The sequence below is a fragment of the Schistocerca piceifrons genome, chromosome X, assembly GCF_021461385.2.
Source record: "Schistocerca piceifrons isolate TAMUIC-IGC-003096 chromosome X, iqSchPice1.1, whole genome shotgun sequence".
NCBI lineage: Eukaryota > Metazoa > Arthropoda > Insecta > Orthoptera > Acrididae > Schistocerca > Schistocerca piceifrons.
Window position 1 is genome coordinate 871,465,471 of NC_060149.1, and position 19,689 is coordinate 871,485,159.

The window sequence follows — 19,689 nt, forward strand, 5'->3', positions numbered from 1 at the left end:
AGCAGTTCACTAACTTTATCTCTAATACCTCTTACATTTTGGTGAAATACGCTGATTTCTTCTTTACTTGGATACGTGACTACCTCTGAAGGTGATTCATTTGTTAGAGTGAGTTCCTTTAAGCAGGTATATCTACCAACTGACTTCAGTCTATCGAAGGTGCAGCTCTGACACCAACTACTATAGGAATTTTTTCGTGAGTGATTCCACCACCACCCACAACGCTGTCACCTATAAGCTTCGCCAGCCTCCCCTTCCCATACCTATTGAGGTGCAGGCCATGCCTAGTGAAACCTGATCTATTGATAGACTCAACTGGCACCACCGTGTAGACTGCTTTTGATCTTTGATGGAAGCACTACTCTATTGAACGTGAGCGAAAGAGTGTGTGTGGGTACTGCAGATGCATCATCCTTTTTCATTACCTCATGGACTGCAGTAATGCCCTGATCATAGAGGTAAGTTTGGGTTCCTCCCTCAGTCAGACTATGGAGCAGCCTACTGTAAAGAACACCACGTGAAGAATGGGTGACAATGCAAGACCCCATACAGCCAATGTCACGTGAAAAGTGTTTAATAAGTTTGGATGGGAGATCTTTGACCCTCGATCCTACAGCACTGACCTCACTCCAAGTGACTCATCTCTACCATATCATGAAGCACTTCCTGGCAGGAAGACGTTTAGACCAAGTCACTGAGGTGTAGACTGAAGTGACTTCATGGTTCTGGACATTGGCAGCAGATTCTTACAACATAGTCATACAATTGATGGAGCACTGTTTCGTAAACTGTCTCAACAATGGCGGCGAGTGTGTTGAAAACAAGCCAGTGAAATGGTTGGCTGTTGCTGCATTATTATAGGCGTAGCATTTAATATATTGATATTAATAAGTGTAATAAATGGATTAAAATGAGAGAGGAATCAAATAAAATACAAACACCGTTTGAGATTATATGCACCCATTATTTACTTAAGTATTGCACATTGGATGCAGCATTTCAAAATAATCACCAGAATCTTTCTTTATCTTCTTTGCACCTGTATAATATTTCCCAAATAAAGTGTTTTGATTTGCAATAAATTCTGCACATATCTCCTTCAAAATGATGGGCACCTCACAATATTCAGGATTTTCACATATACATTTAACCAGTTTCCCTCTCTGTTCTGCTTGTAGCAGAAACAAAGGTACTGTTCAAAATCATCAACATGTATACTATGCACACATAGAAAGTCTACAACATCATGGTATGTGGATTCTCTGCTTGGCAACCACCGACTCAGTACCCCCAGTGCAAGGCGTTGTACAGTATCTACATTGTATCAGTTCATAACTCTGGTGCGCTGTCAATAAACACACATGTGACCCAATTTCACACAAATGGCCAGAGTCATCATACATTGTTGCGATAGGCAGTGTCACACATGCAAGGCCCAATCGTGATGTGCTCCTGTACCCACATTTACACGTTTCATTCCGCTAGTAGTTAAGTTGTATGTACAACCAAGGGCGGATTCTGAGGTAGCACCGCTGTGCCGTGGCATCGGTTGTATGAAAAAGAAAGAAAGAGTGATCTATCCAAATTGTGCACGAGACATTGTTTCGCAGTATGTATTTTCTGATTTGAAGAGGCGCATTTCGACGTGCTTGCTCTAACGGTAGTTTTCTGAAGCTTGGAGCCAACTGCAGACTGGCACCGTCTGCCCTCATAAGCACTGTGTCAAAGGCTCGTCCGTTCGTTTCTAGATGTTTCTTATGGCGAAGATATAGCCTCATATGGTCTGACTCCAAACTTTAAGTTCCTTCCGCCAGGGAGCAGTAAAGTGTAAAACGTATAGAAGCACGATTCGTCATCTAGCGGCCATGTTAGAATACATCGGGGCGTAAATTTCTTGGAATCCAGTTTTACAATCTTTCTGCAGGTTAATGCTAATGCATTCCTAAACGCAAATTAATGCTTAATTAAACCGAATACAGAAATAATACACTTAAAATATCATTGCATACAGCTATATATAATTGTAATATAATTATGCCCTGAAATTTGGAAACCAAGAGGCGTTATTTTGGTATGTTTCACAGCAGCAGGGTTGTTGGTACAGAACAAAAAAATAACGTATTCACCACCTGCTGAGCATCTGTTTTCCAAACAACAGTGTAGTATATCTGTTTACACGCGTTACCTTTGTGTAATACAGTTCTGTGCAAATATGTTGTAGTTATTGAGAGGTTAGGTAACAGACCGTATATTGCTGTGCCCGCAGTGTTACCTGTAAGGGTAAATTCAGTTGACAGTGATAATAGCAAATATGAACAAAAGAAATGAGTAATTAAAAACTCCATTTAGCGACAGCACTCTCAGTGAAAAAATTCAGATAAAAAACACTAGGTAGGTCACTCCCAAATCTGAATCTGCAGCAGAAAACAAAGGATTGATGCCGTAATTTCAATTCAGAAATTTACCAAAAGAACAAATGGATTTGTGTGGCTGTGAAGAAAGCAACGCCGTTCTTTTCCTTATGCATTATTTGGGGGGGGGGGGGGGGAGATGTTCATTGGTGTAAGACCGGAATAACTGATATTGAACATAGATGGTCCAAAAGGAAAATACATGAAATGTCAAAGCGACACATGAATAATGTGCTTAGTCTTTCGTTTCTTGGCGAGACCAAAATTCAGCAGAAATTAGATTCCCAGTATAGGAAAGCAGTTGACAGCCAAAACAAAGGTGTAGAAAAGAATAGATGTATAGTGAATTTAATTGTAAACTGTATTTGGTTCTGTGGCGCTTTGTAACTGGCTCTCAGGAGCTACGATGAATCTGATGCTGCTCAAGACAATGGAGTTTTTCGTGAGCTAATTCATTTCATTGCGGAACTGGATAAAGATCTTAAAGTTCATCTCAGTCAGGCATTAGTGTTCAAAGGCAATTCTAAGACTGTTCAGAAAGAAAAGACTGAAGAAAATAATACCAGAGTTTGCTCAGCCACTAACCACATTAATTAACAAGTGTTTATCTTCTACAGTCTTCCAAGATTTCCTGAAGGTGGCACGGTCAGTACCAGCCTACAAAAAAGGCGACCCATGCAAAGTGTCCATTCTTGCTAAAATCATGGAGTCCGCAATAAAACATCAGATGCAAAATTACTTTGAAAATAATAAACTCTTCCAGAACACACAGCATGGTTTTCGCAGGGGAAAGTCAACAGTTACAGCGGTACTGGACTTAATCTCGAAGATGAGGGAGGGGTTTGAAGATAGAGAGAGTATGGCATTGACACTCTGCGACCTGAGCAAGGAGTTTCGTTGCATCTCACACAAGATACTGATTAATAAGCTCAAGTGTTATGGTACTGAAGGTGCGATCCTAGCTACTCTTCAATCCTATATTGAAAACCGAAGACAAATAGTATCAGTTCATGGACCAACCTGCCAAGAGCAAAAATTGGAGCATCGTGAACCCTAGGGATCCGTCATAAGACCTCTCCTGTTCCTTATCTATGTCAATAATATATGTTGTATCTACGAAATTCTACAATTTTCTTATGATACCACATTATTTGGCTAGGGGAAGACGGATGAACAAGCTCTGTTGGCAGTTGGCGTACACCTCGAAAGCATTAAAGAGTGGTTCATCGAAAATGAAATGAAAATGAATCAAGAAAGAACACAACACATGATATGCAGTCTCGGCAGCGTTGACTGCCACTATGACATGGAGGCTGTCAAATTACTAGGCTTCATGATAGACAGCAAACCGAAATTGAACAAGCACACAGAGTATGTTTGTTCCAAGCTCTCTCGTGTTATATATCTGCTAAGAAAGCTAAAAGATGTATTAACTGACAAGTACCTATTAACAGTTTATTATGCACTCTTTCATAGCCATATTAATTATGGTCTGCTGTTATGGGGAAGCTCTGCAGGTTGTAAGGAGGTGTTACTACTCCAAAAAAAAAAGCTGTCAGGATCATTACATCTAGTAAAAAACAGGAGCACTGCAAACCTATATTTACCAGGTAAGGGATAATGACAGTGTTCAGCCAATATGTGTTTCTATGCCTCAGCAGTGTAAAAGAAAACCATGGTGATTTCAGCATGAGGCAAGACATTCATAATCACGACACCCGCAACAAGAGGAACAGTCAAGTACCGGTACCAAGCTGTCGACTGACTGGAACACAAGAAAGTTTTCCTGTGGTAGCCCTAAAAATGTTCAGTACACTGGACCGAGAAGTGCAATCTCTCCCGCTAGGACTGTTCAGAGGGACAATTGCACAGGACCTGAAAGAGCACCCATTATACTCTATTGGAGAATTTTTAAATATTGACCAAAGTGAATGGACAAAATAATATTGTCTTAATATGTTCTATCTGCCCTAATTGTGAATACTTTTCTGTATGTCGTATAAATTGTAACCAAATCTTATATATGTAACGCTGACGCAGTCTCTCCACTCATGACTGGTAAATGACGCAGACTTGGTAATAAATTAATGATAAAGTAATAAAGAACTACTGCAACGCATGTTGGAACTGTACCATGACGAAGTTTGTAACGAAATAAAATGTGCCGATATGTTGCAATAATCGCAGATGAAACCACATATGTGCCTTGAGAATTCCAGTTGGTTGTTGTTTTGCATTTTGTTGTTGAGGGAAAACCTGCCAAAAGACTTTGGAACTTCGTTCATCCAGAAAGTCAGAATGCTCATACTATAGCTGAGAGTACTCTGAAAGAAACTGAACCATCAACTGGCGATGACCGAACAAAACTACTACCTTAAAGTTACGACAGTGCAGACGTGATGAGTGACAAGTCGAATGGGGCTCGGAAATTAATTGAAGACAAATACCCAGATGTAACTACATCCATTGTTATGCACGTCAGTCCAACCTTATTATGTTTACTGCTGCCTTTGTTAATAGCAAAGCCCGCATATCTTTTGCACATTTTCAGGTATTTGTTCTTTCTTTACTAACTCGCCACAGAAATCAAAAGTGCTGCATAGCATTATTCAAAGAAGCTTGCCCCACATGTCTGTCACGAGATGGAATTACCATTCGCGTGTAGTAATAGAGGTTTCTGAAAACAGGGAAAATCTTGTTACTGTTATGGAAGTCATTGAAACAAGTGAGAGCATAAAAATTTATTCTACTACTGAAAATGCTGATTCATACAAAATAACACTCCAAGATAACGAATTCGTTTTCTGACTAGCATTTTTCTATAAGATAATGCCTCAAGCAGACATACTTTGTAAATAGCTTCAGAAGCAGATAACCGAACCGACCAAAGCAAAGAAAGACAACCAAAACTTTGGAGCGGTAGTACAAAACATCAGAGATGACATTGATTCCATCTTTAACGGGATTAGTTTCGAAAATGACGAAACGATACCTGCCAAGAAGCCACTGATTCTTGATGGGCGTAAAAAAGAGATGCTTTGGAAGCGTGTGATGCCATCCTCTCTAAAATAAAATTACTGGACACTGGACACTTCATTGCAGCCAACTTATATCATGTAAATCAGTTTGACAAATACATCACAAATTTTTCAGAAAAATACCTTGACAATAGAGACACACATACATTTCTCGAAAAAAAAGTTGAAGGGTGAGCTTCAAGTCTTTTATGGTATACCTGAATCGAAAGCAGTTTCTGGCGCACTCCCGTTTCTTTCGCTGATTCTAGAACATAAACTTTGTGACGTATTCGACGGGACTGTTACAGTTTTGAAACTGCTAACCACAATGCCTATCTCGACATCAGAAGCTGAGTGGTGCTTTTCAATGTTCAAGAGGATTAAAACGTTCCTACGAAACACCATGAAAGACTTAGAGACGCTATCCTGTGAAAAGTCATTCGTGTGTAAATTTGAAACTTTCAGTTTGAGAGTGACAGATTTATTTGCCGATAAGAAGGAGCAACGAATCGATTTCCAATACTGTTCCAACTGATTATTAATTGTTATTTTGAAGCTGACTTTCCAAAGTCATGGAGTTGCTGCTTTTGGTGAGTACAATGCTTTTAGTTTTAAATGTTGTTAACTTGATTAAATTTGCTTTGCAAAATCCAGATTTCAAGTTCGAATAATTTATACATGCTCTTATTTTTCCTAGCACTGGCACTAATGGTATAGCGGACTCTTTTCTGGCAGTAGGCTGCGAACGTAAAACAAACAAGGATTTGTGGCTGTCGAGGGGCGAAGAGAGGAGTGTGGGAACAAGGAGCCACGCTTTCCTCTCACAGGACTGGCAGACTACGTCCGTTTTCAGTGCACCTGGGGAGGCAGAATTGATGTAATAATGGACATACGGATCGCTGATTCAATCTGGTGTTGCGAGAGTAGTATTCGAACCAAGTGATAGAGCAAGATTGCTCCCTGCATTCATTTCAAGATAAGAAAAGGAAACAACCAGCAAGGACAGCTCAAAGCAAAGTGAAGGATATACATCATTCGGTAACGGCTAGAGCGCAGTTGTTAGCTGAGTTTGGCAGTGTCATTAACGTGGTAGTTCAGGCCCGATCTCCACCAGTATCTTAAGCAACCATACATCAAACGAACCTCTACTTACAACTGCCACGTAAAAGTGACCGCACCAACCCCGTGAGCAGTGAAGAATTGTGCTGTTGATATGTGTGAGCGCACTTGCATTTGTGTGTGCGAGAGAGATTTTCAGAGTTAGTGTTACGTTTTATATCTCATGCAGCCATGCGAAAAAGATAGCTAACGAAACCACTCTGTCTCTTCTCCAGGAATGTATCAAACTCTTAGTGTGATTAACAAGGGGACTGTTAAGCGAAAAAGATTGCTAAAGCTACCACTTTCTCTCTCTCTCTTAAACAAACGCTTGCTCTCGTGTTCTCCAGGAATGTATCAAACTCTTAATGTGAATAAGAAGGGGACTGTTATAATACGTGTTTATTTCTGTTTCCATATACGTTTTGTTTGATATATCTTATAAAACATATGAATTATTGACAAAATTCCATAATAAGTTCAATGCTATCAAACTAAGTTCATTTGTTTTCTTTTGGCAGCGCCAAAGGAATGCCTCAGCACCCGCCACTGTGTAGAACTGAAAAGCATGAACACACGTGGTACTTTCTTATCCACAGCACGTGCACTCTCTCCCTGCGCTACCACAGGGATGTTCTGATGGGACAGCTCACATGTCAGTGACCAGTACTGTCTTCCATCTTGCTGTTTAGAGCCACCAATAGTATTCAGGGTGTCATGAACAGGCCGGGCATCCTCATCACTCAAATCGATGAGTAGGACAGTCTATAACAGCTCCTTGTCCTGCTCCAGGATGTGGCCAATGTGCGCTACAGGTTCCCATGTGACCGCTACTGGTTTGGACACGCTGGGGGTTTCTGTTGCAGTACGTCCAGATGTCAGTGCAGATCTCGACAAGGTGATGGCTGAGTTGCCAGATGCGTTGGAAGTCGAGATGTTGGTGGCCACAGCTGCAGGTCTCGACAGGTCAATGGCTACAGCTGAACAAGAAGGAGGGAGTGTGATGTGCAGTCCAAGCCATGAAACAACCAATAAAAATGCTAACTATGGACAAACATGTAATACGCAGTACTTACTTTTCCGCTTCCTCCTGTTTGCAGGGCTCAGCTGGGACTTGATTGCTCCTGCTACCATTTCATGGTTCTTCTGCTGCTGATGCTAGCTGACTGAGAGAGACTGAGGTTGCAGAGCTGCTGAACCTGCTTTATATCTCCTACGATGACATCACCAGATACTGGAATCATATTGGCTGAAGCCTATCATGTGACAGGAGAAGTGTTCCTATAGGTCCCTGCCCTTTTTTTGGAACTGTCACCTTGAATTGGGGAGTGGACAGGACTGGGATTTCTCTGAGGGAGACCCACATGCAGGCTGGGGAAAACTCATGGCATTATCAGGGGGTGGAGGTACTTAATTGCTCAATTAATAAATTTGCATAATTAATTAGATATCAGTTTTATATCAAAAGTGGGCTATAAAAAGCTCAGCCCCAGTACTAGTGTGGATGTCATATCATCATACAAACAGTGTATAGGGACAGATTTGTACATGGTAGCCAAAACTGGAACCATTTCTTCTTCCAGCGTAAGTCGGTTCCACATTAATTCATTAGCATCTCTACCAAGTTTCGCTGACATATGATAATTGCATCCCACAATGGACTTCCGTGAGTAGCTACACTTTAATGGTAACTATCTGCTATTATAATTCGTATAATATTTCTTCAAACTAAAAATCACGTTTCTTTCTGTGTACATCTTCATGATTGGTTGCAGACCATGTACTCCCATTCATGATGATTACGTTTCCTAATGGCAGTGGCATTTTTCAGCAAGCTAATACGCCATACCAGGAGGCCAGGAGTGTGATGGAGTGATTCGAGGAATAGAGTGGCGAGTTCCAATTGACGTGCTGGCCCCCAATGCGACAGATCTGAACCGAATCGAACACATCTGGGGTGTGATTGAACGTGGCGTCAGAGCTCATCGCCCTACTCCCCAGAATTTATGGGAATTACGTGAATTGTGTGTGAAGGTGTGATGCCATTTCCCTCCAGCGACTTACCAGGCCACATTGCTTTCATCCCATGATGTGTCACCACTGCTATCTGTGCCAAACGTGGACATACCGGCTGATAGGTAGGTGGTCATAATGTTCTGGCTGATCAGTGTATACCCTCCCTACTTCCGCCATTATCAGTTTTTTGCTGACCAAACAGCAAAACTCATCTACAGCTTTTCTTATGTAATTCCCTTAGGATCACCTGATTTAACTCGACTACATCCCATTATAATGTTTTGCTTTTCTTGATGTTCAATTTATAATCTCCTTTCAAGACACTGTTCATTCCACTCAACTGCTCTTCCAAGTCCTTTCCTGTTTCTGATAGAATTACAATGTCATTGGCAAATCTCGGAGTTGTTATTTCTTCTCCCTGAACTTAAATTTTTACTCCTAATTTGCCTTCGGTTTCATTTCACTTGTTCAATGTACAGATTTAATAACATTGTCAATAGGCTTCACCCCTATCTCACTGCCTTCTCAACCACTGCTTCTCCTTCATGCCCCTCAACTCTTATTTTATTTATTTTTACTTACACGTCTAGTTTCGTAGAACCAACTTGAGGAGCAAATCTCCAAGGTCACAGAACGTGTGAATACATGAAACTGCAACACAAAAGTAATAACAGATCATATAAAATGTTTTTGAATCCAAAAACGTCAGACCTAAGTAAACGCAATCAACATAGGAATCAGCTTAATTTTTCAAAGAACTCCTCGTCAGAATAGAAGGACTGACCCATGAGGAAAATCTTCAGTTTCGATTCCACAGCGCATGGACTATGGCTAAGATTTATGAATTATTGTAGAAGCCTATTGAAAGTGGATGCAACGGTATACTGCACACCTTTCTGCACAAGAGTTAAGGAAGTGCGACCCAAATGAATATTGGCTTTCTGCCTAGTATTACCTGAGTGAAAGCTGCTAATTCTTGGGAGTAAGCTAATGTTGTTAACAAGAAATAACAGTAAAGAATGTATATATTGAGAGGCCAATGTCAGAATACCCAGGCTAGTGAACAGAAGCTGATAAGAGTTTCGCGAACTTACTCAACTTATTCCCTAAACCGCCCGTTTCTGATCCAAAAACATCCTTTGAGAATGGGAAGACTTACCGCAAAATATAATACCATATGAAAAAGCGAATGAAAATAAAGTAGACTAATTTTCGTGTCAAGCGATCACTTAATTCAAATACTGTGCTAACAGAAAAATTGATGGATTCAGCCTTTGAACAAGATCTTGAACGTGGGATTTCCATGACAGTTTACTGACTATCTGAAGACCTAAAAATTTTAACTGTTCAGTTTCACTAATTGCATGCCCATTCTGAGAAATTCAAACGTCGGGTTTTCTTCAGTTGTGTATTAGAAACTGCGAAACTGAGTCTTACAGTGATTTAGCTTTTGTTCATTTTCTACAAGCCATGAACTTATGTCATGAACTGCAGTATTTGAAAAAGAGCCAATGTTGCACACAACATCCTTTACTAGCAAGCTAGTGTCATCAGCGAAAAGAAATATTTTAGAATTACCCATAATACTATAGGGCATATCATTTACATAAATAAGGAACAGGAGTGGCCCCCACACTGAGCCATGGGGTGCACCCCATTTGACTGGGCTCCTCTCAGACACCATATCACAGCCATTCTCAGAACTGTGAATAGTAACCTTTTGCTATCTGTTAAAGTAAGAGGTGAACCAGTTGCTAGCTACTCCTTTTATTCCATAATGGACCAACTTTTGAAGTAATATTTTGTGGTCAACACAATCAAACGCGTTAGTTAAATGAAAAATACGCCTAGTGTTCGAAATCTTTTGCTTACTCCATCCAATACCTCGCAGAGGAAACAAAATATAGCAGTTTCAGTTTTTAAACCACTTCTAAAGCCAAACTGTACATTTGATAGCAAATTATGGGACAATGCTCTATTATCCTTATATACGCAGCCTTTTCAATAACTTTAGCAAACACTGATGTCATAGAAACAGGTCTAAAATTGTTTACATTTTCCCTTTCCTCATTTTTATAAAGTGGCGTTACTACTGGGTACATTAATCATTCAGGAAACTGACAATTCTTAAAAGAAAATTTACAAATATGGCTAAGTACGGGGCTAAAATGTGTAGCACCCTACTTTAATATTCTGCTAGGCACTCCATCATATCCATGAGAGACATTAGTTTTCAGTGATTTAATTATTGACTGAATCTCCCCCTCGTCAGTATCAAAGAGGAGTATTTCAGACATCAGTCTTGGAAAGCCATTTTCCAAGAGAGCTATATAACTCCCCGTGGAAATTAAGTTTTTATTTAATTCACCAGCTATGTTCAGAAACTGATTGTTAAATACTGTACATATATCTGACTTATCAGTAACTTTATATCGTCCTCCTTGTGCTGCTGACCAGACACTTCCTTCACAACTGACCATGTGGTTTTAATTTCATGCTGTGAATTGACTATTCTATTTACATGACACATATTCTTTGCTTTTCTAATAACATATTTAATCACTTTATAATACTCTTTGTAATGTGCTACTATAGCTTGATTGCGACTACTTCTAACATTTTGATGTAATTCCCACTTTATTCTACAAGATATCCTTATCCAACTGGTCAACACCCAGGCTGCATTTTACTGCTAGTACCATGTTTGGCACGTTGTAATGGAAAGCAACTCTCAAAGAGCATGAGAAAAGTGCTAAGGAAAGCATTATATTTGTCATCCATGCTGTCGGCGTTATAAACATCCTACCACTCTTGTTCCTTAAAGATATTTAAGAAACATGCTACTGCTGTTGGATTAGCTTTGCTACATAGTTTGTAATTATATTAAAACTTGTTTGAGTACAAAAGCCTTTTAGTGTTAAAATTTGTGCATCATGGTCTGAAAGGGCATTCACCCTTTTACTGACTGAGGGCCCATCTAGTAATGAATAATGAATAAAAATGCTGTCAATTCCGGTGTTACTATTCCCCTGCACAATGGGTGAAAAAAACACAATCTGCGTAAGATCATATGAGTTTATAAAATCTACCAACAGCCTTTTTCTTGCACAGTCAGATACAAAATTAACATTGAAGTCATCACATATAATTAATTTTTGGTACTTTCTATAAAATTAACCAAAAATCCTCTCCAGCATGAACAGAAGTGCTCTGAAGTGAGAGTTAGGGACGTATAAATAACAACAATTAGAAGTTTAGCTTCACTAAATTCAACTGTCCCTGCGCAAAGTTCTAATAGCTGTTCACTGCAGTGCTGTGCAACGTCTACGGACTCAAATGGAGTACCATTTTTTACGAACATGGCCACTCCCCCACTCTGCAAAGAACTTCTTCAAAAACACCCAGTTAATTTGTATCCTGGTAAAGGAAGTCTCTGAATTGTCAAATTATTTGAGTGGTGCTCTGATATACCAATAATGTCAGAGTCAATATCTATAAGCAGTTCACTAACTTTATCTGTAATACAGCTTATGTTTTAATGAAATACGATAAGTCGTTCTCTACTTGGAGACCTGACGTCTTCTGAAGATAATTCCTTCGTTAGAGGTACTTCCTTTAAGCAGAGAAACCTATCAGCTGACTGCAGTCTAAAAAAGGTGCAGCTCTAACACCAACTATTACAAGAATGTTTCTGTGAGTGATCCCAAACCAACCACTACACTGCTGTCTGCTTACTGTACGATTTATAAAAAGTCTTTCGCTCCAGTATATCATATCTTCTACCTTCAGAATGTCCAGTCATCACTGTTAAAAGCTTTCTCCTAAACTACAAATGCTATAAACGTAGGTTTGCCCTTCCTTTACCTTTGTTCTAAATGTCGTATACTTATTACTGACTTCCACGCTCCCACATTTCTCCAGGCTCCAAGCTAATCTTCTCCAAGGTCGTCTTCTGTCAGTCTTTTCAGTCTTCTGTAAAGAAATCATGTTATTATTTAGCACCCAGGATTTATTAAAGTGATATTTCGGTAATATTGACACCAGGTCAGTAACAGCTTCCTATGGAGTTGGAATTTTTACATTCTTCTTGAAGTCTGAGGCTGTTCCGCCTGTATCATACATCTTGCACGCTAGATCAACGAGTTATATATGGGTGGCTCTCCCAAGGCTGTCAGTTGTTGTGATGGAATATCGTCTACACCCAGGGCCTTGTTTCGACTTAGACTTTTCACAGTTATGTAAAATGGTATTCGCAATCTCATATCTCCCATTTCATTTTCATCTACATTTTCTTCCGTTTCTGCAATACTGACTTCAAATTCATCTCCCTCGTAACAACCTCTATATACTCCATCCACCTTTCAGCTTTCCCTTCTTTGTTTAGGACTGTTATTTCATCTGAGCTCTTGATATTCACACAGTTACTTCTCTTTTCCCCAGGGGCTTCTTTAATTTTCCTGTAGGCGGTATCTATTTTTCCCCTAGTGAAATAAGCTTCTAAATCCTTACGCAGCGCATGCCGTATCGGCTTTCCACGCAGAGTGCTGGCGAAACGTCGTGACGTCATTAGGAATGTGGGGAGCGAGAAGCGGTACACGAGAACACTGCACGACCATTGTAAATGCAAATTCCCAACTCCCTGTGTTATAACACACAAAATGCAACAATTGCTTATTTGCTGCTCTTCTTGATGGTCGTTTTGCCGCATAATGAGCAAGAATAGAAAACATTGTGCTATTGCTTCACGTAAACCTGCTTATCTCGTTTACCTCCAATTTCCGAAGTTATGGGAACTGCAGCGGAAATGGATGCCTTGCTATAAAAGAACTGATGTTGTATGTGAATAATGTGAGGATTTCTTGAGATAATTTCGTTTCCAAAGATTATCAATGGGGGTTTCCTTTGAAAGGATAATAAAGGGCGACCTTTTGCCATCACCAAAAATTTCAAAATGGCATGGAAATGCATTCGAGGTTGCCGTAAGTACCAGGAAGGACTGTGCACAGCTAACTGTCAGATATTCATCCTGCTTAGAAATACGTTTCTATGTACTGTCGCTTTTGGAATTATTCACAAATTGTTTCTTTACAGCGTTGCAGTTTCTAGACCAGTAACAATGCTGTTCTAAAATATTATGTATTAGTAGGTATCATGGGAAGAGATCACCAATGTGAGAAGAGAAGCATATGCTGCCTGCCTTAAATTTGTAAATTTGTCGTGAGTTCCTATACGACCAAACAGCTGAGGTCATCGGTCCCTAGGTTTACACGTAACTTAATCTAACTTAAAATAGTATTAGAGAGATGAGAGTTCTGGCGCAAAGAGCATCCCGAAGTCAAATTTAAAGTTTGCAAACTCAGAACTCAGTTCCCATCCAACCAAACATCTCGTTTGCCCATCTCGAAAAAATAATAAATGTGTCTTTCATATGAAATAGAGAAAAAATATAAAAATTAAATTTTACATAAATCCAATGGAAAAAACATGACAAACAAAGTTGAGCTGATTAAGAGCTTAGAAAATCATAGTAAAGAATATCATAATTTGATTAGAAGAAAATATCAAATTTTTTGTTCAAAATTAATAACATGAACTGTCTTATCTTTGCTTTGATTTTTACCCCAACAAATAGATTTTAATCCAACAACTTCTCCTAATTTATCTTCATCTTCAAAAGGGATTTTAGTGTAACAACCTCAAAGATTAATTTTATGTTTTTCATCCAAAAGTAATAAAACCTTTTCTCCAATCTTAGTTATCAAAATTTCAGCTTAGGAAAATTATGTAAGGCTTATTTTCTTTCAGGTCTAATAATTTTGTAAAAACTTCTGAACAACCATTATTATAATTGTTAAGTTCAGCTAACAGATTTTTAATGCTACCACTCATCTACATTTTTATTTACACAGAAAAAAATTATAATTTTTTTAAGAATTAAGTATGAAAAATTTAAAAAAAACTAACAACGAAAAAATTAAAGTGTTCTCCAGACATTTGGAAAACGTCTTTCAGAATTTTGTCGTTAAAAGTGACAACTAATTACATCATTGTGTTCAGTGTAGTTAATACATTCATTCTCCTAGACATATTTAAGACATAGATAGGTAATTTTGAATAAAACTGAATGGACTCACATTAACATCACCATTCAACCAAACAACTCTGTTAAAATGTAGAAAAGTATTATATGCCTGTAGATAATTATTCTAGATTCTACATTTCTTGTGGAAAAACTTCGTTTCTTCCATTTATAGTGCAGATACTCTGTAATTTCACATTATCAAATAAGGAAGAGTCAACTAAGTGATTATTTTTTTCCTTTTTGTCTGAAAAACAACAAAGAAGAAATAAGGCATGTCAAATTCTGCAGAGTAACTGAAATATGTAACATCTAACTAAAAATTTCTTTTTTCATCCAATCCAACAATCGCTTCTGTTTGTGGTTCAAAGAGAGATATGTAAAGTTTCGTATTTTTCAGTCTTTCTTGTTCTAATTCAAGTGAATACTCTAGCTCATATCTAACACGAATTTCCATCGATTGCACTTCTTTTGGAAGTGTTGTCACATTTTCAACTCCAGCATCGTTTTTATCGGGCCAAAGAAGAATCTGATCTCCAGCACTTGAACTCCTACTAAAAATTACAGTTAGATAAAGTGTGACTTCTTTTTGATCTTTAAAAAATCCACCGAATTATTCTAGTGGGTAAAGTACTTCGTTCTTCTCACTTATTATCTTTCCATTATTATCATGGTTGACTCATTGAAGTCAATCAAATAAGAGCTGATGAAGAAATAAATCGTAATTTCATTCTAGACAAAATATTGCTTCCTTTCTTTATGGTGATAATATCGATTAGTTTTCTTACATAATCATCAATTAATTTTTATTGGATTTTCCAACATGAGTTGGATAATCTGTGCCACCAGTTCCAATGATACTAAAACACATGTACAATTGAACATGATTAGGATAACCCAACCATCTCCTATATTTATATTAATCTCTGTGTTCTTGTTGGGGAGATTTAAATTATTTTTAGTCTTCTCATTCACTGGAAATGAGTAAAATAGGTAACTCTCGATTTTGTTCATGATTTATTAATGAAAAACATATTAATTCATTATTAAAACAACAGTTACACAAACAGCAATGTAGTCATTCAAAATACCATTGTCATTTTCCCTTTTTTTCTGAAAAATAACAAAGATGAAATAAGGCATGTCAAATTCTAAATTTTGAATAGTATCGAAAATTGGATTCTTTTATAGGATGATGTGGCCCATAGATTATTGAGACACCAAATTCACAATTTGGTTTAGGTGAGCAATAACGGTAGTTCTCAATGGAAATGACCGTTATGTTTAACGAACATTCCATCAGCAAAAGTAATATTCACATTTAGTAACACAAATGGAATAATTTTAGGAACAATTTAGGAACAGCTTTCTCGTTGGGATCAACAATTTGATTATTAATGCCCAAAACTTGGTTAACCCAATCTTCTTTATCCATGTTTAATTTTTTATCATTTTCGATAACAACTCCATTTAAAATGTTGTCTGCTGTATAGAGAATATTAGGATTTTTCAAATAAACAATTTTTTCTAATTTTTTGTGTCATATCTCCAATGCAGTAAAGTTTATTAGTTTCGATGTGATATTTGGAGTTAAAAAAATTGAATAAAAGCCAACCATTGCAATAGTTTTTAAATCTCTTATTACTTACAGTTACTCATTCCTTCAGAACAGAATAATTATCGTCTAATTGAAATAATCTACTCATTTATTTCTAGTATAATTATATAACTAAATGACAGATTGGAGCCAAAAGTAAGAATTCAAGAAAAGAAATCAAAAACAGACATGGTAAACGTTTGTCAAATTCTATTTGATATGCAATAGTTTGCTCAAGTGGATGTGGAAAAACAGCATTAATGATCAAACAGTTATATTCTAGCACCAGGGTGGTCAAATTGGAGAAAGATTAATAATTTGTATGTTTATTCTAAAAGTATATATCAACAAAAATATCAAGCATTTATAAAAAGATGCGAAAAATGGAAGATAAAATTCATGTAAAAATTGTTAGCTTTATTGAAAATAATGATGAAAGTATTCTATTAGACGCATGTGAAGAAAATCTAGTTGTTGTACTTGATGACTTCATTCTTGAAAACCAAGATATAGTTAGAAAATATCTTACTGAAGGAAGACACAAGAGAATAGACAGTTTTTATTTGAGTCAAAGATATTCAAAAATTCCAAAAAAGTTAGTCAGAGGTAAGTTAAATTTCTTAAATATTTTTAGATAAGATGATACAAAATTAAATCATGTTTATAGTGAGTTTGTTGGAGGCGATTTCGTGTTTGATGAAATTAAAGAATTATGTACTAAAATTTAGAATAAAGATAAATTCGGTTTCGTCATGATTGATATGACAAGAAAAACTAATGAAGGTATATATAGAGGAAATATTAAGAATTTTTTGAATGCAGGACATAAACGTTGAATGCAGACATTGAACACAAATGTTGAACACAAACACTGAATGTAAATGACAAATATAAAATAAAAGAATAATTACCATTTTGTATCCTTAATACATGTTTACAAAATACGATGCAGACGTTGTAACAAAATCCAAACGAAATAGAAGACTGAAAGATTAGTTAAATGAAGAGTTTAAGGAATGGACAAAACAACCAAGAACAGTATATGAAAAATATGAAAAAGAACATCACCCTGTCATCGATGCTTTTGAGCAATTTAAACAAGGAGACGAAGAATTAGGTGGCAATGATCTGAAACCGATTGAAGAATATTGAGTGGTTGAAATGGTTCGATATAATCAATGTTATTTAGTAGGATTTAATAACATACCACCCAAAATGATAGAGTTTTATATTTAGCGAACCAGAAATACAAGATTTATTGAATGAATATGAAGCAGAAATTAAAAACAGAAAAAAATTAGAAAAATTAGAAGGACCACCAAATATCAAGAAAAATAAATATGAGTGAAAGACTGCTAGAATATATCAACCCCACTGAAGATAAATTTTTTGGACTGAGGCCTGTTGGCATATTTAAATTTGTTGGTATATTGCTTGTAAAATTTGGAAGAGGTAAATTAACATTTGATTTGAGATAAATTAATGATTTGGAAGAAATTTACTTCTTATATCAACTATTTCTGATGTGGAAAAGATTGTTGTATGTTTAATGAAAAAGAAGGAAGCAAAACTCAAGGGTGGACTTCTTGTATTACTTTTAGTGAGTTTGCCTTATGTGGCAACAATTGGCTCATTAGTGTGTAGAACCACAGCAATTGCAAATAAGGTAATAAATAAGAAAAAAGGTGATAAGGAACTAGAAAAACAAAAAATGTATTTTGGAAATGGGAAAGAAAGGAAAAGGATTTAAAAAATTTGCAAGAAATAATCAATAAATTTAATAAACCTTTATCAAATTTCGACATTGAAAAACTAGTTAAACAGTTAAAAATTAATAATTTTCGAGGTGTTTTTATGATTGATGAACTGCCAAATGTAGCGAAAAATTTAGAATGTCGAATAATAAATTTAAATACTTGTGATCATGTTGGAACCCATTGGATTTGGTATTATAAGATCAGCAATAAAAAAATTACTTTGATTCATCTGTAGGAAATATTACAAAAACAACTAGTTAACTATTTAGGAAAAAGAATTCAAAACTTTGACAAAGTAATTTGCGGTCATTTGTGTTTGTTTGTTATAAGTTTAGCGTGATTTTAAATTTACTAAAAGGACATTTATGGATTGGTGAATTAATTTTAAAATTCACAGATTTTCAATCAAAAACCAAAGCTCTTCAATCACCAATAGATCCAAAAATTAATTAAAAATAATGTCATCATTAGTCATTAGAATCAAACATGGAAGATTTCCATCATCATTATACCCAAAAGTTAATTAAAAATAAAGCTATTGTTAGAGTCGTTATTGTCAAAAAACAAAGATTTTCTGGAGTCATTACGCTAAAAAATTAATAATATAACTATACAAATTCAGAAAGACTTGTACATCGTTTTTAAAATAACTAGAAGTTACATTACTTTTAAAGGTAGAAGAACTGCGAATGTAAATGATCCAATAGATGTAAAAGATGTAGAGAACAAACAATAATTAATTAATGTATTAGAAAGTCTTGTTGCAAGGCCCAAATGTGCAAGTATTTTAACAAAACGTAGTAATTATGTTTACAAACATGACCTAGAAAATATTTTAAAAGAATTTAATAAAAGAAATGCAATTTGTTACAACACCATTGAAGATTATCATAAAAAATTCACAATATAAATATGTCCATTAATTATACATAGAAAAATGTAGCAGTTTATACTTAAATGTTGGAAATTTGACGAAAAATAAATTCCAAAATTGATACTGAAGAAGTAGGTAAATACTACAAAAAAGAAAAAAAGACAAAATGTTAAAAATTATTTATATCCAAGCGATTTTATGCCAAAACGTCAAGTGTAGAAATGTCGAAATGTCAGTGCTAAGCAAATTATTAAATTCACATCTATGACTTGAGGAGAACAAAAAGTGCATCATTTCGAGTATGATTTTATTCTTCATAGGGTTGTTATTGCTGGTAAAAATATAAACAAGGATTTCACTATGTCATTATACCTAATTTTGATTAGTTCTATTAAATGATTTATTTGTCCTTCATAAAGCTGTTTTACATTAATCTTTATTTTCTATTCTCCATGTTTCCGAATGGATGGTAAAACTTTTTCATAAACACAATCTTGAAAGATTTCTGCAAAAGGCATTGTGGATTTCATAAATAAAGAATACAGATTTTGTTCATTGATAAATTTTACATGTGGATGAATACATTTTAATAGCATGATTTCACTGCTATTGAAATTTTCATATGTTCTACAATACTTACATTTAAAATATTTTTTATAGCATCTCAAGAATGTTCACACACTAAACATCAGCGACTTGATTTGCACAAAACCTATGATTATACTTTTCATCAATAATTAGTAAAATTTTTTGTTATTATAAATGAGTTTATTATATTTTAGATCCATTAACGGCTCCACTTACAAATAAAAAATTTAATAATTTTTTAGTTTTTTATTC